The sequence below is a fragment of the Gekko japonicus genome, unplaced genomic scaffold (genome assembly GCF_001447785.1).
Source record: "Gekko japonicus isolate JY-2015 unplaced genomic scaffold, Gekko_japonicus_V1.1 scaffold930, whole genome shotgun sequence".
Classification (NCBI taxonomy): Eukaryota; Metazoa; Chordata; class Lepidosauria; order Squamata; family Gekkonidae; genus Gekko; species Gekko japonicus.
The window spans coordinates 7,747-30,975 of NW_015175999.1; positions in this window are offsets into that span (position 1 = coordinate 7,747).

Consider the following 23,229-nt stretch of genomic DNA (forward strand, 5'->3'; position numbering starts at 1 on the left):
CGACATGGTGAGCCCACCTGAATCTGTATCCCATGTCAGATGTGGAGAGAGAGAAATATCCTGTGCCCAGGGTGCTTCACCTTCACACAGCTCTGCCTAGTCCAAAATTTTAAAGGGTTCATATACACCAGTTTGGTGTAGTGGTTAAGTGCGCGGACTCTAATTTGGGAGAACCGGGTTTGATTCCCCACTCCTCCACTTGCACCTGGCTGGATGACCTTGGGCAAGGCGTAGTTCTGATAAGACCTGTTCTTGAAAAAGGGCACTTTCTGTCACAGCTCTCTCAGCCCCACCTACCTCACAGGGTGTCTGTTGTGGGGAGGGGAAGGGAAAGGAGTTTGTAAGCCGCTCTGAGCCGTGGTGAAGGGCGGGGTATAAATCCAATCTCTTCTTCTTCTCTCTTCAGGTGGAGGGGTCACCTTTTATAGTCTCTGACTGGTCATTGAACAAAAGTGCTATCAGGGGACTATCTGCCAACAATTAGCTCCCACTGAGGAAGCATGCACAGCAATTAAAGAACATTAACACCCCCTGACCTGGATGTCCCAGGCTAGCCTAATCTTATCAGATCTGAAGCTAAGCAGGGGAGGCCCTGGTTAGTATTTGGATGGAAACCCACCAAGGAATTCCAGGGTTGCTATGCAGAGGAAGGCAGTAGCAAAAGAGCCAATTTGGTGCAGTGGTTAGGAGTGTGAACTCTAATCTGGGAGAACTGGGTTTGATTCCCCACTCCTGCACATGCAGCTGCTGGTGTGACCTTGGGTCAGTGACAAGTTCTTTCAGAGCTGTTCTCACATGAGCAGTTCTCAAAAGAGCTCGCTCAGCCCCATCTGCCTCACTGGGTGCCTGTTGTGGGGAGGGGAAGGGAAAAGAGATTGTAAGCTGCTCTGAGACTCCTTCGGGTAGTGAAGGGCAGGGTATAAATCCAATCTCTTCTTCTGTTAGCCTCTTACCTTGAAAACCCTATGGGGTTGCTATAGGTTGACTGCAACTGGATGGCACTTCACACACACACAACATTCAGTGACCCTGAACATAATGATAGACCCCTGTTCCGTCTGGCGCTGTCGGGAGCACAACCCCCATTTTCAGTAACCAGGCACCAGATTCATTACAATATTCTCCAAAGGCTTGTTTACTTCTACTCCTCAATCAGATTTTTTTTAAAAAGCCTCATACTACCTTTTATTAACACTAACCCACTTAACACAAAACTGCAGGCTGTGGAAGGTCAGTAGTTCAGCAGTTCGAGACCCGGGTGCCGCAAGACAGAGTGAGCTCCCGTCTCTAGTTCCAGCTCCTGCCAACCTAGCAGTTCGAAAGCAAGAAATTGCAAGTAGATAAATAGGTACCACTTCGGTGGGAAGGTAACAGCGTTTCGTGCGCCTTGGTGTTTAGTCATGCCGGCCACATGACCACGGAAACGTCTTCGGACAGCGCTGGCTCTTCAGCTTTGAAACGGAGATGAGCACCGCAACCCTAGAGTCGGATTGGACTGGCTTTCGAGCAAGGGAACCTTTACCTTTACCTTTTATTAACACTAACCCACTTAACACAAAACTGCATGCAAGCTTTCATGTTCTCCAGAACATTTAATCAGAAAACACAAGTAGAGGGGCATCATAATGCCTCTTGTAAGCCAGACAGGTTTGCATTAATATATGGTACTGGGTGTCTCACTGTGCTTCTGGTCTCCCAAGAAGAAGAAAGAAAAATAGAATCATGTGACTGAAAATAATTAACCTGTGGCTTTTATTATTTTCAGTCACATGATTCTATAACCTCTATAACACCAAAAGGTCTAGGAGCAGAATCTAATTCATATCCATTTATATTGTCAAGGCTTTCTCCAAATAAACCTGGGGAAGGTGGTTTAGTAAAGATGCTGACACTTCTTATATATCCCTAGCAATGTTCTTACAGAAATACAGTTCCCATGGTTGGGGGGGGGGGGGGGGGTTATGGGTCTGACTGGCATTCTAGTTTGTAATTTAATTAAATCTACCCACAGTAGTTAGCCTTCTCCAGGGCTTCCCCCAACATGTTTTCTCAGATGGAAAAGCCACATTTCAAACTGATACGGCTATAAGATGCATAGAAGCGTGAAAGAAAACAATCAGGTTTTCCAGGCGGTTAAGGAATTCCCTCTTGGGAAGCTTAAAAAGGAAAAATGGAACAACATTTGCAGAGTCAACTGAGAAATATTATCCATCACTAGGGAAATGTTCTAATCTATTCTTAATTCATTTTATTGGAAGGCTGCAGTGTTGGCTTGAAGCCAGCCCAGATGAATAGTCCAAAGCCAAGGGAGAGGGAACCGCATTTGGAACAATACGAACCACATCTGTAAATCATCTGTCAAGCTGTATTAAGACATCCACCTGCTATTAGCCAATTTGGTTATATATACACTGATATGCTTAAAGGTCACAGAACTAAATATAGCCAGTAGTTTCTATACTGTGAAATACATAAATCATTTGTGTCAGTCAGCTACTATAAAAGGCATGGTGCTTATTACATGGATTTCCAAGCACACATTAGTGGCTTGTGAAATGCAGCTCACTACAGGAGCCATTTAGTACCACCACAACCACAATGCTACGTTTTCCCTATCCCATGTTATAAGCCTCAGCAAATAAATCCTAGCAATGATTCACAACATGTAAAATTACCAGTTTACCACCTGGGGAGCCACCCTGGCCCTTTAACAGACCCACAGCTGCCGCGCAGGAGGCACTCCCCCCCGTTCCATGGCTCCTGTTGCCAACCACCATCTCAGCCTTAGGAGGCCAATGCTGAGTGGTAGAACATCTACTTGGAATGCAGAAGGCCCCAGGTTGAATACCCAGCAGTTAAAAGAACCAGTGAGCAAATAACGTGAAAGATTTCTGCCTGAGTTCCTGGAGAGCCACTGCCAGTTAGGAGCAGGGCTTTTTTTGTAGAAAAAGCCCAGCAGGAACTCATTAGCATAATAGGCCACACCCAACAGCAGAAACTCATTAGCATATTAGGTCACATCCCTGACAGCACAGCTCATTAGCATATTAGGCCACACCCCATACCTTCCCTTGACTTGCCCGGGCAAGCCAGCCCTTGGACAGGCTGGGGAAGGCACGGGGAGGCATTTAAATGCCTCCACGATCCTTCCAGACCCCTCCCTGGCCCGTCCACCTTGGAGTTGCCAAGGGGGGGTCATTCTCCAGGCCTTCCCTCTGTAGTCACGCACACAGAGGTTTTGGCTGTAGTGGGCGTGGCCAACTCTGAAGCCAGCCGGAACTCCGTTCCTGTGCGTTCCTGCCCCAAAATAGCCCTGGTTAGGAGACACTACTGACCTTGATAAACCAGTGGCTTGACTCAGTATAATACTGGGCTAATTCAGACATTATAGCATCCTTGTGGCTGCCACACACTTTTGTAGCAGATGTCTACTGGGAGTTCCCTGGTGGGAACCACGGTACACCCTGCAACCTTCTCCCTCTGCCATTTTTCCAACCTGAAAAGGCTCCGGAGAGGTCCTGTTTGATCTCTTGAGACACCTTAGTGTAGCTACCAGTACAGGTCAAAAACGGCTCAGTTTGAAGTTCAGCATGAGGAAAGCCCCTTTTCCACCACACATGCCTTGGTGGTCCTGTTCTGAATTGGACCCTTGTGCAGCTGGGAATTCAGTTCCCAGCAGTGAATTCCACGCATGTCTGATCAAAGGTCCTCTGGCAGCCATGAAGACTTTATAACATGTAAATCAGCCAAATTAAGGCAGCTTCATGTTTTCATTTGCCATGTTAGATTCCAGTCTGCTCCAGCAGGCATGAATGGAGGCTTGTTAATGGGAGGATAAGGTTGCCATCATTGCTTAGAAAACTAGACAGAGGAAAGTTAAATATTAACTAGATATAGCCTTATTATCCCCTTCCCCTGAAAAGGCAGTCTGTACTAGATATGCTGAAATCAGAAGGCAAATCTTTTCACAGTATGGAGAAAATGATTATTAGCTTCGAATCTCCCTTATAAATAAAAGCCAAATGGTGGTGGCACTTCTCTAGAACATTCCACACACTCCGAAATTGGTTAGCACCCTGGTGTGTCACTCACAGGGCGTTTCTCTCCATTCGCTGTGCTGCCACCTGTGTAGGTGTCCTCCCGCCCACGGAGGCAGTGACCACCCTTTTGCCCTCAGTTTCCTTAGAGCCGCGGCCCGGGCCAAACACCCTCACTCGGCCTGCAGGCCCCAGACGGGGCCATGCCACCGCTGCTGAGCCGCGGCAGCCGGGAGCCGCCACCAGCCAAGAGGAGGCCCAGGCCGACATGCGCTCACTCCGCCCAGACGCCTGGAAAGGCACCGGGGGTGGCCCGTTCCCTCGCGCCTCCCCCGTGGGGTCTGCGGATGAGGGGAGATGGCGCTGGGCCACCGTGCCTGAGGACGGTCGGGAAGCCAGGCCCAGCCTGTCCTGTCGCCCCATGGTGGGGACGGACAAAGGCAGGTGGCTTGGCCTGCCAGGGCCTCAAACACGCGGAAGGAGGGCCGAGGAGAGGGGTCCAGGGAAGGAGACGTGGGCCTGCAGCTGGCCATCCGAGCTGCCACCCATTGCAGGGAGAGGGACGAGCCTGGTCCGCTTGCCCCACTGGGGCCTCGCTTGGCCAGGGGTGGTGGTGAGAGCGGCCAACCCAGGCGCCTTGACCCGCCAAGGCCTCAACCCCACGGGGGGAGTGTGGACTGCTTCCCTGAGGAGGGGGGGCGGGAAGTGGATGACGCCCTGCGCCCAGCCAGCCTCGCACCCATTGCGGGGAGAGGGGCGAGCATGGCCGGCTTCCCCCGCCGGTGCCTTGATCGGCGGGGGTGCCAGGGGGACAGACGAGGACAGGCAGCTACGCCCGCTGGAGCCTCGACTGTGCGGCAGGAGGGCAGAGGAGAGGGGGCTGGGGAAGGAGATACGGGCCCGCAGCTGCCCGCCCAAGCTGCTGCCCACTGCAGGGAGATGGACGAGCCCGGTCCACTTCCCCCACTGGGGCCTCGCTCGGCCAGGGATGGTGGCGGGAGCAGCCAACCCAGGCGCCTTGACCCACCGGGGCCTCGACCTTGCACTCGCACCCAGTGGGGGGAGAGGGCCAAGCCTGGCCAGCTTCCCCCGCCGGCGCCTCGAGCGGGCGAGGGTGCCGGAGGGAGGGGCGAGGCCAGGTGTCTTGGCCCGCCGGAGCCTCGACCGTGCAGGGCAGGACAGCCAGCTTCGCTGTGGGGGGGCCAAATGAAGACGGTGACCCGCACCCGCGGCCAGGCTAGCGCCCCGTTGTCTTTAGTTCCACAATGGGCATTCTTCCTAGTACAAAGATAAAGCTATTGCTAGAGGTTCTGGAGGATGAACCAATAAAAACTTGGCAGTCATACTGAATGAGCAGAGCTGAGCTGTCTTGAAGAAGGAATTTCTAGACAACTGTGGAGAGCCACTGGGGCTGATGCAGGGCTTTTTTGCATGAGGTTCTTCCATTGGTTCTGGCCCTATAATGCGTTGGTTTACCCTCTGATTTCTGCATGTGTTTTTGTGCCTTTAGTTTTCACTTGAGGTTTTTGGGAAGGTTTTGCCCCCAGGTTTTTGCCACCTTTTCAAGACCACGTATACCTCAGTGTTTTTCTGAAAGCCAATTTTGAGTTGGCATTTCCCTACTGTGTAATGTTTCTATGGTTTTTCTTTGTCTCACCCAACTCCAGCCCACTTTTCAATAACTGGACTGCCCTCATTGTTAAACCAACACACACACCCCCGCCCAGATGAGTGATTTTAGCTCTTTTGTAAAAATGCACCTAAACTATCAGTATAATGCTGTGGTGATGTAAAGACAGTTTAAGCAGGTTCTCTGAATTCCCAGCATTATTTTTTAAAGCTTTTTTAAGACTTTTCCCATGGAGATATGCCTTTTTCCTTATATCTCTGTGAGGGAAGAGAATACAGACTTACTTTTCTTTAAAAAGGGGGGGCATGCTGGGAATTCAGAGAACCTGCTTAAACTATCTTTATAGCACCACAGTATTATATCAATATTACGCACTACGGGAAAGCTGACTCAAAATTGGCTCCAAGAAAAACACTGAGGTAAAAGTGGTCTCAAAAGAGCTGGGAAAATACCCGGGGGCGAAACAAAAAACCGGAAGTGAAAATTACAATGCTACAGCACGATATCAATATTTTAAGGCCTTTTTAAAAAATAAGGGGGTGCTCAGACGCCATCAATGACAACACTGATTATGACAGCACCCTCCCTTAAAAATCCTTGGTATATAAGCCACACATGGAAGAAAATAAACTAACTCCACAATTCTAAAAATGCACAGGGAGGGGAGACGTGCAGAAGAACCCTGCCCAAACGAATTCGAATGCTTCTGGATTAGCTCCCAAGAAAATCAGGAGTAATTTGACCATGTGGAAAAGGTCTTAGATGGGACTGCAACCTTTCTCTTGCAGTCTTCTAATGCGCACTGAGGAATCAGCAGGTGCTGATTGTTGGGACTTGGAAATAAATCTCAGATACTTCAGATACAAGTATCAATATTTTTCAGGTAGCGCTCTTGTGCCTTTAAATATTGGTGTGTGGGGAGGGACTCTGGATTTGGTTCACTTCTGCCATGGATTCATTGTGAATGGAAATCAGCGGGGTGGAGATTTCTGCAACCATTAAACTGAGAGAGTTTGAACCTCTAATCTCAGGTTGGCATTAATTAATATAAACAGCTAAACTGACAGGTATCTGTTTAGTGACCCAGATGGAGTGTCGAAAATCATTAATCTACCTTTGATCCTAAAGATTTCTGTTTCAGATTTTAGGTGATATCTCTTGAGTTGCCACATAAACCTTGAAGAACAGTTTGTCATATGATGAAGGGTAAATCCTGTACAGAAGGGCAATATTTAATAACACGTACACTATAGTTCTTTTAAAAATCCAGTATTTAAGACCAGAGTGATTTCTATTTATATATTCATCTATTTATTCATTCATGTATTAAAACATTTATATCCCACCTTTCCTCATGGTTCAAGGCAGCTTGCAATATAATAGTTAAAAACATGTTCTGTTGAAACCAAAAATAAGATAACAAACCACAGATCTCTCCCCCCCCCTTAAAAAGATACCTGCCATTCAATCCCCCTCAAGAGACGTGGCAAACAGGTAGATGTTGCAGGTCCTCCTGGAGATCTCCAAGGAGGGGCCCCCTCCCCTCTTCAGGGTGCCCGTTCCAGAGAACTGGAGCCACACTGCAAAAGGCCTGTGCTGTGGTAAATGAGAAACAGGCCACCCTAAGTAGTGGGATAGCCAACAGATGGCTGTCTGGCAACTATAGGTGGCACACAGGATATCTGAAAGGGGTCTCAGGTCATAAAGGGCTTTAAAGTTCATAACCAGCATGCTGAACTGAACACGGAAACAGACTGGCAGCCAATGTAGCGGCTGCAAAATGAGCAACATATGTTCCCAGTAGGTACTCCTTTACAATAGTTGGGCTGCTACATTCTGGACCAGTTCTAGTTTTCAGGTTGTCTTCCAGGGCAGTTCCATTTAGAGCACATTGCAATAATCCAACCATGAGGTTACAGAAGCATGGATGAGCATGCCCAGATTGGCTGATGCAACTCATAGAAGGCACTCCTGGCCACCATTCCAACCTGTTTTTCAAACAGCAAGGCAGGGTCCACGAGCACCCCCAAGCTCTTAACCTGCTCTGAAAAAGCCAACTTCACTCCATCTAGGACAAGTGGATCCAGTCCCTCCACAATATTAGCCTTCCCAAACAGCATTACCTCTATTTTACCTGGATTCAGCTTTATTTTTTCTGTCTTAGCCACCTGTTCACAGCCTCAAAGCACCAGATCAGAACCTAAGACAGATGCATCTGGAGGCTTGGATAATGAAATATAGAGCTGGGTGTTATCTGCATGTTGATAGCACCCAACCCCAAAGCTCCAATCTCATTCGATTGAAGAATGGATGGATGGATGGATGGATGGATGGATGGATGGATGGATGGAGGGAGGGAGGGAGGGAGGGAGGGAAGGAGTGAGTGAGTGGAAGGAAGGAAGGAAGGAAGGAAGGAAGGAAGGAAGGAAGGAAGGAAGGAAGGAAGGGCATAGGTGAGAGAACAGAACTCTGTGACAATCCACAAGATAGATTCCACCCAGTTGATTCTGCACTTCCAGTGGAGACTCTTTGTGTCTGGTCACACAGAAAATAGTGAAACCACCAAAGGGCTACATCCTTAATACCAACTCTGTAATCAAGCTGGTGGATAAAAACAAAGTGGTCAACAGGGAAGATTGTCTCCTGTCTGAATTTAAACAAAGAACATCCCAGGTGGCCTGAAACCCGATTGAAATGGGTCAAGGGCAGATGTTTCATGCAGGAAATTCTGGAGCTGCTCCGCCACCACACGCTCTATCCCCTTCCCCAGAAAAAGTTAATTGGAAACTGGCCTGTAATTGGCCACCGCATCCATACCCAATGAAGCCTTGGTTTGTTTGTTTGTTTGTTTGTTTGTTTTTGAGCAAAGATCGAATAACTGCCTCCTTCAAAGGCGTATGGAGAGCCCGCTCAATTTAAATTTCTTATCCCACTTTTTTTTTTTTTTTGGCAAACCAGAATATTGGATTTGGTAATTTAGAGTTGCCAGATTGTACCCCAGAGATCATGCCTGTCCCTTTAAATGTTCTGAGGCAACATAAGAGCATTCAGCCCCCAGCCCAATATATCCTTGCTCTACCGGTCCATTTGCATTCCTTTTTTCTTTGGAGAGGATTCCAATTTTAGCCTACAGCAGTCAGCGGGAGGAGGGGACTAAGGAAGGAATGGGGCTGAAGGCCAGTGGCTGCATATTCTTCAGCTGTCTTGGAACTTTTGAAGTGCCTATTCTTTAACCCTGTCAACATACTGGGTGGTCCCCAGGAGATAATTTTACAAATTGCACATACTAAAAAAAAAGGCCCTACTTTCTCCCTTTGTGTCCTGAGCTGCAGCCAGATCAGTGGCATGTCACCCCACTTCCATTCTAATCTCATCATTAGTAATCTTGGGCTTGTCACAATTACTGTTTAAAGGTCTTTGTCATCAGGAGCACAGCTAGAACAAGCAAGATTTGAACTGGGCTATCTTTCTATCGGAACATATAACAAAACGTACTGCCTGACTCAGAACAAATTGACATCCTGAATTACAAGATTACTTCCGTTTCTTTACCTTTCTTGATTGATTACCGCGCTAATATATTGATTCAGAGCTGTGAGCATACACTGGGGCAAACCGAATCTATTCTTGGTTATTTAGGACCAAACTAGACAGGGGACAGAGATCTCTCGTGATTTTGCTAACTGAAACAGTTCCCTTCCACTGTGCTGTTAAGCAAAGATGGTGCATGGATGAAACCCCTGATTTTTAAATCCAATTATTTTGTGCTTTCCCTTCCTTTAGTAGCTTCTACAGGGCAGCTTCCCTTGTGAAGAAAGTGTTCTAGAAATGGATAGCATTTCTTACATCTTTATTTACATCAATACAGATTGAGCGGGGGGGGGGGAGGCAAAAGAGTGATGGTCTTTGAAGCAGCATTGGTTCTACCCAAAATAAACAATATGCCTCTGGAGGTTTCTCAGGTTCCTTCTTGCCAACCAGTTGCAAAACTTCCAACTTCTTTCTCCTTTGCTAGCTACAGCCAATTTCTTTTGTTGTGGCCAAAATATGAGGACATTCAGGAACTGGAATTTGAAGCATTGAGCCAGTTTCTTTATTAAAATATAAATTTAAACTAAAAACACACACAGCTGCATGGGACACATCCCAAAAACAAAAGGTGGAGTACCCTGCATACATCAATGCAAGTTTTATATTGCTATTGTAGAGGCAATGGTTAGAAACTAAAGCTGATTGGATTTGGTTGTTACCATGGCCACGTTTTTCTATTAGCTCAAGCAATTCAAATTACCTAATGCACCCGTATAGTTACTTTTTCTGATATAGGCATTGTACCAACGAGTCTGAACAAGTTAAAACCAGCCGTATTGGAACACGGCTCCTTTTCCAACAACAGAAATCATTAAGCTCCCCCCCCCCCGCCGCCGCCATCTGCCTATTGACCAATTTCTCTTCTAGCTGATGGCTTTTCTTTAGCCTCTACACTTTTTTCTAGCCCTCACCCAAGTAGACTGGGAGTACTTAATATCTAGCTTCTATTAACCAACAACAATCAGTTCTCATTTTGAGTAACCATATTCTAGCCATCATTGCCCACACAGGAATCTGCTTTAGTTACTGGCTACAGAGAATCCAAGAGCAAAGATTAGTGCCTCATTTGGCACAACCATAACAACAGAAATGGTTCAGATGGCAACTAGAGCAGAGTTGAAAACTTTCAGTTCTCTGTGGTCAGATTTTAGTGAAGTGGCTGTTTCATTTTTTATGGTGAGAATATTTTCCCTCACTGTGGTAGCAAAACCAAAAATTAGTCTTGGGGCACCTACAGACTAACATTAGAGCATACTTCATCAAACATAGGAAGAGAATCCTCAGTCAATTGTCAGCTAACGGCCAAGAAATGGATTATCTGTGGCAATTCTATGGTGGTGGTAGGGTTGCCAGCCCCCTGGTCAAGGTGGGGTTTCCCCGCTTTTGTAGGCTCCTCCCCACCCACCCAAAGTGACATCATCACGCCGCCAACATCATGCGGCGACTCTCTAGGTTTTGGGTAAAATTCTATGGTAAATTTGGGCTCAAAACCATAGAGTTTTGCCCAAAACCTAGTGTGTTGGCTGTGTGACGATGTCACTTCTGGGTGACGACATCATGTCACTTGTGCTTTGCACAGGCAGCAGAAACTCCCAGAGAGGAGCAAAGATTCCCCTCACCAGCAGCAAGGTAAGACCTGTCAACCCTAGGTGGTGGTGGAAAGTGCCATCAAGTTGCAGCCAACCTATGGTGAGCCCATAGGGTTTTCAAGGCAAGGCTTGCCTCTGTGTCACAACCCTAGACTTCCTTGATGGTCTCCCATCCAAATACTAACCAGGGCCAACCCTGCTTAGCTTTGGAGATCTGATGAGATCGATCTAGCCTGGGCTACCCAGGTCAGGGCAATTCTATACAGAACTCAGGGCTATTTTGGGGCAGGAACGCACAGGAACGGAGTTCCGGCTGGCTTCAGAGTTAGCCACACCCACTACAGCCAAAACCTCTATGTGCATGGCTACAGTTTAAACTGCCTTCCCATCCCTTCAAGGGCCAGTTTACCCCAGGCTCCCCAACAGCCGCAGGGCACCGAGGCAAGCCAAGGGTTGTGGCCTAATATACTAATGAGCTGTGCTGTCAGGGGTGTGGCCTATTATGCTAATGAGTTCCTGCTGGGCATTTTCTACAAAAAGAGCCCTGACAGAACTTAAAAGTATACAAGATAAACAGTGACCAGTAACAGGTAATAATTAACTTATGCTAAGCAATAGAACACTCGTAATAGCTACTATCTGGTTATGTTAAGCAATAAATAAAATACTGCAGTCTATGCTCTTGGGAGTACATTTAAGTAAACATAGAGAGATTTACTTCTGAGTAATGGGGCAGGCTGCTAATAATTGTGGGACTGGGGCTGCAGAGGGCTGACCTACACATTCCTGATGTGCTTGCTCCGGGCTGTTTCTTTCTCACACTTATGGCTGTCAACTGACCTACAGACAAATGTCCTGTCCCTTCAATTCAGGCTTCATGGGCTGTTATTTACCCGGTGATGTTATTTACTTCCATGCAGTTAAAGCTTCACTTGGCCCACTTCCACTCATTAAGCCCCTGTTAAAGGGTCAGGACATTTTTTTTTCCAGGTTAGGTGGCAACCCCAAATAAGGACCTCCCTTATTTTGGTACCTGCACTCTACAAAAGGGATTCTGTTTTTTGAAGTGGTGGTGGGAATGTCTAGATCAGAAAGCCCAAAGAGACTGGGCTGTAGCTGGGAAGGGGGGGACGGGGTTCCACATGCTGATTCCAGTTTGCCAGATCAATCATTGGCTCTAAGTGTCTAGTCTGATATGTGCAGACTGCTTCAGAGACTCCGTATGCAAAGAATATGACCTACGGGCTGCGAGTCAGGATCATCCTAACAAAAATAGATTCTCTGAACAGGACCAAAATTCTTGTTAACATTAGCATAGATGTCTTTTCCTCCTGCTTGAATTACATAACATCTCTATGGCACTGCAGCAGTCAACAGTGGAAATATGAGACATGGAAAATTAATATAGGAAAGTACTCAGTGGTTTTTAGTATCTTCCAGTGCTGTTTATCTGATGAATATAAGTACTAGAGCCATCGTCTTGTGACCTTGGGATAAGGAAGCTCTGTTTAGACCAGCAGCAAATGCCATTTTAATTGAAAAACCACTAGTACAGAGTGCCAACAAATATATTTAGTAATTGGGAACTGGCTTAGCATGGAATGCAGACACAGTTATAGGGGGGGAAGCAACCAATTTGTCTGTAGAAAGACAATATTATCTGGTTCTGCCAAACAATGAGCCTTATGGCATTTTTAAATGGCAGTGTTAATCTCTAAAATGGTGTTAGTGTCCACAGGTCAGACCCATGGATGCCATAAAGTCTAGTTTGGCCCTAATAATGTGCTTAGAAGGGCAGCTTTACATTTGATGCTATTATACTTGCGAAATAACTACAACTCAGAAAACATTCAACAGCTTTGATTACCTGTATATATGGAGGTGGAGTGGGGTGGGGTGGGGTAGAAAAGAAGCAATACATTGACATTTGGTGATGATTTATTGCATTCATCTGTATGTTCATTAGAATCAACATGTATCTGCCTTAACTCAGAGATGCAAGTGCTAAAAGCCGAATGATAGAATGATACAGGATTAGAATCTCCCACTTCTTAAAAACAAAGCTAAAAGTAGCTGTAATTCTGCGAAGGCAAGTACAGAGAAGTACCCAAACACTGTAGCTGCTGTGATGTATGAAAGAGAACTCAGCATCATTCCTCCCCCTCAGCGTATGTGCGGTCCGAGGTTATGTTCCTTGGGGGAGGGTCTTTGTTTTAAAAAGCTAGTTCTAGAAGTATTTGAATGCCATCCAATGCACAGAGACCATAAAGAAGTAATGTGCAGGTACTATACAGGTACCTGTCTTTCTTCTTCCCTTCCCGTGAAAGCAGCAGCTGCGGCGGCAGGGGGGGGGGGATTTGCATCAGGAAAATAGTGCAAGGCTTAAATTCTACCCCCCCCATGATAAAGCCTCAGTCTGAATGTGTCCCCATAGCACATGGCTATTTTTACCTTCCTAGTTCACATCTAGTTGGGCTCCTATATTTTAATTGGTTAGACCTAGTGGAGGGTGTTCTCTGAGCGAAAGGAGGGATGACTTTCTCTGATTAGCCCTCCTGATAAGGACCTCTGACTCTACCCTCATGCTATTCCTGGGAGCCTGCTGTCCCCGAGGACTCTGAGAAGCATTTCGGGAAGTATCCAGGGCTGCAGCGGGAAAGGGGAAGAGGGGAATTCCCATTGTACTGATGAAAGCCTGTCAGTGGGAATCGCTGCTGGATCCAAGCCACAATAGTTTTATCCAGCTTTTGAGCCAGAAGTGGGTCACAGGAATCAAAAATCCAATAGAATGTTTTTTGGTTTTTTTTAAAGGCTTTTCAGGGAGGGGGGTTCTCAGCTGAGCTGGGTTCAGGCACCTTGGAGGGGCCTGTTGAAAACTAGAGGGAAGGGGCTCATGGGAACCCAAGGGATGGAACAGAAATCCCAGGAAACACTAGAGCACACATCTGCAGGCAAAGAGAATATTAAAATGTCATCTCAACCAGGCAACCGAGGAACGATAATTTTCCGTGGCTATATGGAACCCAAAATAGAGACTGTTTTTTTGAGGATTGAGTAGACGCAGGGAAAATCGCGTGAAGCTCCGGGGCAAAATGCGTCCGCACAGCAGCTTGTGTGAAATTGACACATACCATCGGGGCAAAAGGGAAGAGCAAGCGTGGAGCAGCGCTTGTGGGAAATCAGCCACTGTGTGCCTGATAAGTAAGGGTAATTGTGGCATATGCAGCAGGCTGGCTTGATTTCTCTCTTGTTTACAGAGGAGGGCATAAGTAGAGCCATGCTTCCCCCCTTGGGTTGTATGCAAACAGAACTTCAGTGTACAGCTTGTATATTCTGGGGTCGAGGGGATCTTAACAAATATTATTACATTCTTGGCTTGTCCCAGCCCTACTAGCCCTCCTCTGTGTTCTTGATTTCTCTAGGCTGCAATTGAAACTATCTTCTCTGGCTGAAACCTTGGTTTGGCTGATGACCTAGGGATGTGCCAGCCTCCAGATGGGAACTGGGGATCCAGCAGCGCTTGTGGGAAATCAGCCACTGTGTGCCTGATAAGTAAGGGTAATTGGGGGATTTGCAGCAGGCTGGCTTTATTTCTCTCTTGTTTACAGAGGAGGGCGTACGTAGAGCCATGCTTCCCCCCTTGGGTTGTATGCAAACAGAACTTCAGTGTACAGCTTGTATATTCTGGAGTCGGGGGGATCTTGACAAATATTATTACATTCTTGGCCTGCCCCAGCCCTACTAGCCCTCCTCTGTGTTGTTCTTGGTTTCTCTAGGCTGCAATTGAAACTGTCTTCTCTGGCTGAATCCTTGGTTTGGCTGATGACCTAGGGATGTGCCAGCCTCCAGATGGGAACTGGGGATCCCCTGGAATTCCAGACTACAGAGATCAGTCCCCCTGGAGAAAATGGATGCTTTGGAGGGTGGACTCTGTGGCATTGTACCTCACTGAGGTCCCTGCCCTCCCCAGGCTCCATCCTCAAATCTCTAGGAGATTCCCAGCCTAGATCCGGCAGCCCCCCTCCCCAATTCCCCACCAGTGGTCTAGGGGGACCTGTCAACCCTAGGTTGATCTCAAAAACAGAAAGCAAATAATGTAGCATTTTGAATGTATAAACTGGTCGTGTTGGCATAAATTACAAATGGCCAACTAGCAGCTTGTGGGTCTGACTCCTGTTTCTCAAGCCATTTGTCCTTGTCTCTGGGCAGTCCTGGGGATTTTTAATAAAGCAATGGTCAAAATGTTTGCCCACAGTTTCATTCCTCAGAAATGCTTTCAAATTGTGAGAATGAGTGATATACAATTTAATATAATTTTTATTTCTTCCTTTTTGTTTGTGATACTATGTTTGTTTGTGATGTGGATGCTGTGCAACAGCTTGTGTAGCATAATGATGATGATGATGAAGAAGAAGAAGAAGAAGGAGAAGGAGAAGAAGAAGGGAAGGAGGAGGAGGAGGAGGAGGAGATTGGATTTATACCCCGCCCTTAACTACCCAAAGGAGTCTCAGAGTGGCTTACAAACTCCTTTTCCTTCCCCTCCCCACAGCAGACACCCTGTGAGGTAGGTGGGGCTGAGAGAACTCTGACAGAATGCTCTTTTTTCAAGAACAGCTGTGCCAGAATTATGGCTTGCCCAAGGTCATCCAGCCAGGTGCAAGTGGAGGAGTGAGGTATCAAACCCGGTTCTCCCAGATTAAAGTCCGTGCACTTAAGCACTACACCAAACTGGCTCTCATCAGCCCACTTCAGAAACTAGAGCTGCAAAAGGTACAGAAAGATTATCAAAGTGGTCCATCAAGGGTTAGAGCTCCTTCCTTATGAGGAAGGGCTACAGCATTTGGAAGTCTGCATTAAAAAAAAAAGACTACTAAGGTTTATAAAATTATGAATAGTGTAGGGGAAAGTTGACAGAGCAAACCTCCCCCCCCCCAATAAATACTCAAAACACAAGTTCATCCAGTGTAGTTGATGGACAATAAATTTAGGAGACAAAAGAAAGAACACACAAACCATATAAAATTGACAGCTACATGATGTAATGATAGCCACTGGCTTTAAGGGGGACAGGACATGGATGATAGAGCTATCAGTGGTTATTAGCAATGATAGTTATGTGTTCAAAGGCAGTTGCCTCACTGATAACTAGTTGCTGGGGGAGCAACAGCAAGGAAGGCCTGTTGTTTTCAGGTCTTGCTTATGGACTTCACAGAGGCATCCGGTTAGCCATTGTGGGAAAAGAGGATGCTGAACTAGATGGTCCTATGGCACTTATCAGATGTAAGCCCTTACTGCTAGATGGTGCCAGCTCTACTAGATTGTTAACATGTGGTGCCAATGCTATATTAGAGCTTGATCATTCCAAAGCGATCACTTTGTGTTGTGAATTACATTTTTAATCCTTGGACTGCTGTCTGATGAATAATGTGATCCTTGAAAAGACAGAAGTTGGACATCCTTAGTAAAATTATCACACATATGATTCTAACATAGTACAAATAAAGCCCCAGCAGACTGTAAGACTTGATAAACGTGACATATCATTGGTGTTGCATTTTATTCATTATACCTTTTTTGTGTTTGCCATTACCAAACATCACCTTCAAAAACAGAGGGGGAAATAAGATTTGATATAATTCCTGGAATCTGGGAAAATTTTTAGCATCTCAGGTTAAATTGAACTGAAGCCTTGAAATTTGAGAAAGGTATTTACTTTAATGGATAGTCTTTGCTTCTACTCACATACTCCATTTGCAAAGTCATAGGAGAGCAAGGACGTTAAGAGATACTATAGGTCAAGTGAACTGATAATCCCAGAAACCAGGTGCAAGCTGTGATAGTCAATATACAAAATGTTTATTTGGAGACTATAATAGCCATCATAGCACACAGAGGACAACTTCAGCTGGTCATTCGCAGGGTTGATGTTAGGGGGTGGAAGGATGTTAAAAGTATCCTCCAATTTTAACCTCCATGCTAATTTTAACCATATCAATTTAAAAGACGCATATGGTAGAAGGATCACCCAAGGGCTTCATTCTAGGCTTCAAAGCCATGGCTGCCATTTATCTTTGAAGATAATGAGAGGTTGTATCTCTACTGGAATACATTATCCACTACAAGCACAGAACTGAGGACTTTGTCACAAATTGCACAGACTCTGTGATGTTGTTAGCAGTCACCATGGTATGTTGCCCTGGCCCAGATTACAATCTGATGAAGAAACCATGGTTTATCTTGCTGAGCCAAACCTTGTCCCTAAGGGGCATGCATTGGGAGAAACCAGTGAGACTCGGGTTGCCAGGCGTGGCCTGGGAACCACTGGGAGCCTAGCAGATCAGGAACATAGGGATGGCACCGTCAAGTGATGGCATGACATCACTTCAGGAAAAACCCAAGAAGTGACACCACGTCTATCTAGGAATTTCTAGAAATCCTATGGTAAAACCACAGAGTTCCCAGTGATTCCTAGAGTGGACCAACATCACTTTATTGTCATCCCACTGCTGCTCTGAAAGGGGGCTGGAAGAGAGGGTTGTCAGTGGGAGGAGACTTGACAACCCTAAGTGAGACTGATTTGTTCCCTTGAGAGAAGAGAGAATGGAAAGGTAGGGAAATTGCCATGTTTGCTCTTTGCAGCCTTAATGCTTGAGCATGGTTAATGCCAAAACAAACTACACTAGTACAAGAAGGTGTATAAAAATAAGAGTGTATTGTAGACTACCATCTGAAACCACTATATGGACAAATTAGACGATACAATTGTAAGCAATACAATTGTAAGCAATATTTGTTGTAAGGTACATAAAGTAAAGGTACATAAAAATCAGAGTTCCCAGTGATTCCTAGAGTGGACCAACATCACTTTATTGTCATCCCACTGCTGCTCTGAAAGGGGGCTGGAAGAGAGGGTTGTCAGTGGGAGGAGACTTGACAACCCTAAGTGAGACTGATTTGTTCCCTTGAGAGAAGAGAGAATGGAAAGGTAGGGAAATTGCCATGTTTGCTCTTTGCAGCCTTAATGCTTGAGCATGGTTAATGCCAAAACAAACTACACTAGTACAAAAAGGTGTATAAAAATAAGAGTGTATTGTAGACTACCATCTGAAACCACTATATGGACAAATTAGACGATACAATTGTAAGCAATACAATTGTAAGCAATATTAAATGTACCTACAATTGTGTAAAGGTACATAAAAATAAACAGTATAAATATATAATACATCAGAAAGGAGTTAGCATGTGTTAAGTATTACACAAATATTAGAAATGGCGTGTTTCAGTTGGCCTGTAAATCACCTCCCTAAGTGGGGTTCAAAGCAGGATTAATCAGTGTGAGTCTTGTGGCACTTATGCAGCCTGCCCAAGGCTTCACTTTGGAAGTTTTGGGGGGAGACTAATTAACTGAAGAACATGTTAGGACTTTGCCAACTCTTCATAATTCAATCTAGAAATAATTTGAGTAATTGTATTAACCCTGGATGTTCACTGAAACCGCATTTGATACGGTCGACCACCAGCTGGATGTTCTTTGAAAACCCAAAAAGTTAAAGCTGACTGAAACTTGGGTTTGCAGTTGCCTTTTAATTGTTTGAGGTCTGCCAGGAAGTTTCTAAATCCTGACACAAAATTATGACTGCACATCAGGGCTTGCAGACCTCAGAGTACATTGTGGCCTAAAATTAGGGTTGCCTGGAGATCTCCCACTTTTGCAACTGATCTCCAGCTGACAGAGATCAGCTCCCCTGGAGAAAATGGCTGCTTTGAAGTGTGGACTCTATGGCATTATGCCATGCTGAGGCCCCTCCCCTCCCCAAACCCCACCCTCTCCTGGATCCTCCCCCAAAGTATCCAGGTATTTTCCAACCCAGACCTGACAACCCTACCTAAAATGTATGTCCTCAGCCATTCCACACATATGATCCTCCTGAACCAGAGTTGGAGGGAGGCATTTTGAGAGAGTAATGAAGCCTGATAGTTCTCTTTAGTGAAAGAAATCTACTCTGGCTGATGTTCTACAAACCATAAATGATAATAGAAATATCACAGAAAGTGTAGCACACATGTCTGGCACAACATTAAAGCAATATAATAAAATACACTTTCTCCAGATTTGCAGTTTGCTGCTGGTCTGAAACAGAGGGGGCATCATCCAGAAATTATATATATAGAGAGAGATAGTTCTTGCGAAAACTATCTTTAGCTAGCAAGTCTTGGGTGAGTGAATGTTCCAAGCCCATCATACTAAACAGCACACTTTTGTCTAGCTGCATCATTTCAAATGCAATCTACAATGATCAGCATACAGCGGAACCAAACAATATTGCTCTTCCATTCTCAGAATGTAGGCTTCACATCTAGACCACAGCTGGACAGCTTGTACCAACCATAAAATTAGAACAATGTACCCACACAGAATGGTCAGCAGATTTAGGCTTTTGTGGACATAACCATCTCAACCAACAGATGCAAACAAAAGTGACAATTCATTACACCCTTCAGTCACTCCCCCGAGCCTTTCTTATACACAAAAGGCTCATTTCAGCATACACATAAACTGATAATAAATAACAGGGTCCCAGCAAGAAGAGTATAAGTTCAGCTGTTAAACGGACCATTAACTCGCTTGTTTGTCTTTCATCGCTAAGACCTAACTGCAAACTCCTAAGTGTGATGTTGCCAGCAAGCCTCCATTTTTGGTCCACATCCACCACTCCCATTTTTATTGGACCAGGTTCTCTCCCCTCTGTCTTAACATGGGCTGGTACAAAGTTTCTGGCCATTATCACAACAAAGACAGCAGAATTTATTTATGTATCTCAGGCTTCCAAAGGCAGTGAACAGTAAAACACTGAGACATTAAAAAACAATATATCAAAATATTTAAAACAAAACATAAAAAATATACACACATAAAAACACACTAACTGAGAGGAGGACAACTGAGTGACAAATAAAAGTCTTCACCTGCTGGCAGAAGACAATAGAGAGCTCCAAATTTTTGACACAATTGAGAAGGCCCTCTTTCAGGCTGCCAGAATGAGCAGAGCTATATGTTATCTCATCACCTTGACCAGGATAACATAAGCCTGCCTTTGGGAGAGGCCCATCGTCCCAGCAGATTGTTAATCAAGGCCTGTTAATTATGCCTTCCACCATATAGAGAATATGTCACATTAACGGTTCTCCTAAAGACAGGCCTGTAGTTACAGTGGGGCACTTCAGAGCCTGGCCCCCTGACTTCCTGCCAAGGCCCCCTGACTTCCACGCCCCCCCCCCCGCAGGCCACCCAGAGCACTCCAAACTCTCTGGTTCTCCTGGGGGACTCCCCATCGCCACCCCTTACCCAAATGTGGCTTGCTTTCCTGCGTAGGCAAGCTGAGTGCAAACGCATCAAAAGTGAGTTTTTAAATCTTTTTTTATTTTTTATTTTGGGATGTCAGTGCCCCTCGACTTATTTAAAGGCCCCCCGAATTACAAAATCCTGTCTATGATCCTGCCTAAAGAGGTATCTTCACCTCAGATTGATCTAATGTGGGCCATTTGAAACTGTGCATCAAAGCACTGCTCCCCAGTCAGACTAAGTCTGTCCCCGAACAAGTGTCCTCCCTCCCGAGATACCCCTATTCAGGGGTCGTTTCGTAGAAAAAGAGCTAGGGGAACTCATTAGCATAACTCATTAGCATATGCCACACCCCCTGACATCAGGGGCCTGGCGGTGGACCTGCAAGGCCAGCGGGAGTGCGAGGAAGCCCCGCCAAGGCCCTCCCTGGCCCCAGGCAGGCAGGGGTGGGGAGAGGCGGGGAGGAAGCAACTTACCTTCTCCTGCCTCCTCCTGGCTGAATGAGGGCTGGAAGCGGGGCGGCCGGAAGCAGGGGGCGGGGCTTTGTCATGTTTCCCGCCCCCGTGCACCTCACCCGGGGGAACTGGGCCCCCCCGCGTTCCCCCCCCGAAATGACCTCTGCCCCTATTACCTTTTTGCAAGTTTTGCCAGGACCCTGAGTGGTCCACTCTGCCTCCAGTGAGGTTACACATCTGAAGCCTCCTTCCTCTATTCCAGGCCTGGAAAGAAAAGAATATTTTTTTGTTGTTTTGACAGCTTGAGGTTTGGGAATATGCCAGTAACTTTAAATGATTGGTTAAGAGGAAAAACAATAACTCAGCTAAATGTTTTTAATTGGTTGACAATTCCAGATACATGCAGGGCAGAGAATCTCAGGTTTCTAGTGATAGTAATGTGGAAAAATGAAACTCATGTTTAAAATTGCCAAAGCAACCAACAATGAAAAATTGTATGCATAAAAACAGAGACATTTATCACTTTGGTTCACTTAGGAAGGAACAAGCTGTGATTTAAATGGCAGTGGGGGCATCTTCTTTAACCACGCTGATTAAGCATCACCTCTCATATTTGGTCATGCCTATTCTTTAGAGAAATAAATATTAGGTTATATTATAAAAACTCACATTGAATTAAAAAGCAGGGCTTCCTTTCATAACAGATAGGAAGGGAGCAGTGGTGCAGGCTGTAAATGCAGCCTGCTTTAACATCTGGCCAAACATCTGTTCGAGCCCCACCGTGGCCGGAGTGAGCTCCCGGCCTATATCCCAGCTCTCGCCCACCCAGCGGTTCAAAAGCCCGTTAAAGGGCGAGTAGATGAATGGGAACCTACCCTTAGTAGGGTAGGGGGCACCCCCTCGTCCGAGGAGTGTGGTGTGCGGCAGCGGCAGCGGTGAAGGAACAGCAATGATGGCGGCGGTGGCAGACGAGGTGGCACGGTGGAACAACGAGACCAGTAGAGCAATCCCTGGTGGCCTGCGGAGTTCCAGCAGAGAGCGGCCGTCGCGAGCAGCAGAAGGCATGGAAGACATCATCTCCCGGCGCGGCGGAGCCCATCGGACAGAGCCGAGGCCGGGAGAGACGAAGTAACACGCCGAGACAGCTGCCTCGCCTGAGAAGAACCGCGCCGGAGAAGAACCACGAGAGAAGCGTCCTGTCGACCGAAGGAGCCAAGGAAGCCGGAAGCCGGAAGCCGGAAGCCGGAGACCAGAAGGGAGAGCCACCACCACCGGGGTGCTAGGTAGGCTGACCCAACCCCTGAGAATGTGCCCATAGTTAGGGAACTACAAAGTGACTAGCACTACAAATTGTAAACCGCCCAGAGACCCCCATGGGGGGGGGTTAGGGCGGTATATAAGTCGAATGTTAAATAAATAAAAATTAAATAAAAAATAAATAGGAAGGATTGTATACAGGCGTAGACCGCAGACACACACCCCTTTGAAATTAGCATGTTCTGCCCCCACTATTGATAAAATTTTGAGAATACTGTATTTATTTATTTATTTATTTTACTTTTAAAGTTTACAGTTTAGGCTGATACTTCTGTATAATCACTGAGCCTTATGCTGATATTGGTACAATCCTAAGAACACTTTCCTGGGAGTAAGCCACATTGAATAAAATTGGTCTTCTGATTAGATCAATTTAGGATTGCTCCCATTATACCCATTCATTTTCAGCCCTGGGGTTGAGTCTGACATTGATAGTGCAAAGACTATCTGTACAGGGAATCTTTGAAATGATACATGTATTCCTAGACAATATGCATTGCATGCAATCATGAGAAATTATTCCCTACAAGCTTATTCTTGATCCAACTGCAACTCCAAAGAAAAACTTTGGTGAATAAAAGTCATTGCACACAGTACTCTGCAGCAGACCTAGATCTTCTACAAATTCCCCTTGATAACCCTTCTGAGGGAGGAAGATGCAGTACAAATGTAAGTGTATATTCAAAAGGAGCTCCATGCCTGTATGATACACTTTCTCAAGTGGTTGTTAGATGTTTAGGTTTAAAAATTGGTTTTGGTCCTTTTACATTTTAAAAAAATTAGAGGTACACCTTAAAAATGTTATGTGTGAAGCAGCCTGAGGAAACCAAAGATGCTGAAAATATAAAGCCAAGACAGAAAATCATAAAAGAGATAACATGTCACTGCTAAGCACAGGATAGGCACAGAACCGCTGAAGAATGCAATCACTCCCATGGTATCAACGGCCTATCAGTTTTCAGGCAATTTCTCACCCTGCACAAAAAAGAGTGACGTGAATGGCACACACAATGTTTATGAGATGTTGAAAGCTCACAGACTAGCACATGGGATGTTGCCCAGTGTTAACAGCTGGGTGATATTAAAAAAAGAATGTGGAAAGATAAGAGATGTTTAAGTTCCTTTACAAGAACGGGAAATTATTGGGGAAATAAAGGTGGGGGAAGTAGTGAGGGGCCCAAAAAAGGCAAGCAAAAAGGTCAGATGTCTGTATTCCTTCAGGAAGAAAAAAACAGCAAGTTAGTGATACAGAAGCTTAAGCAAA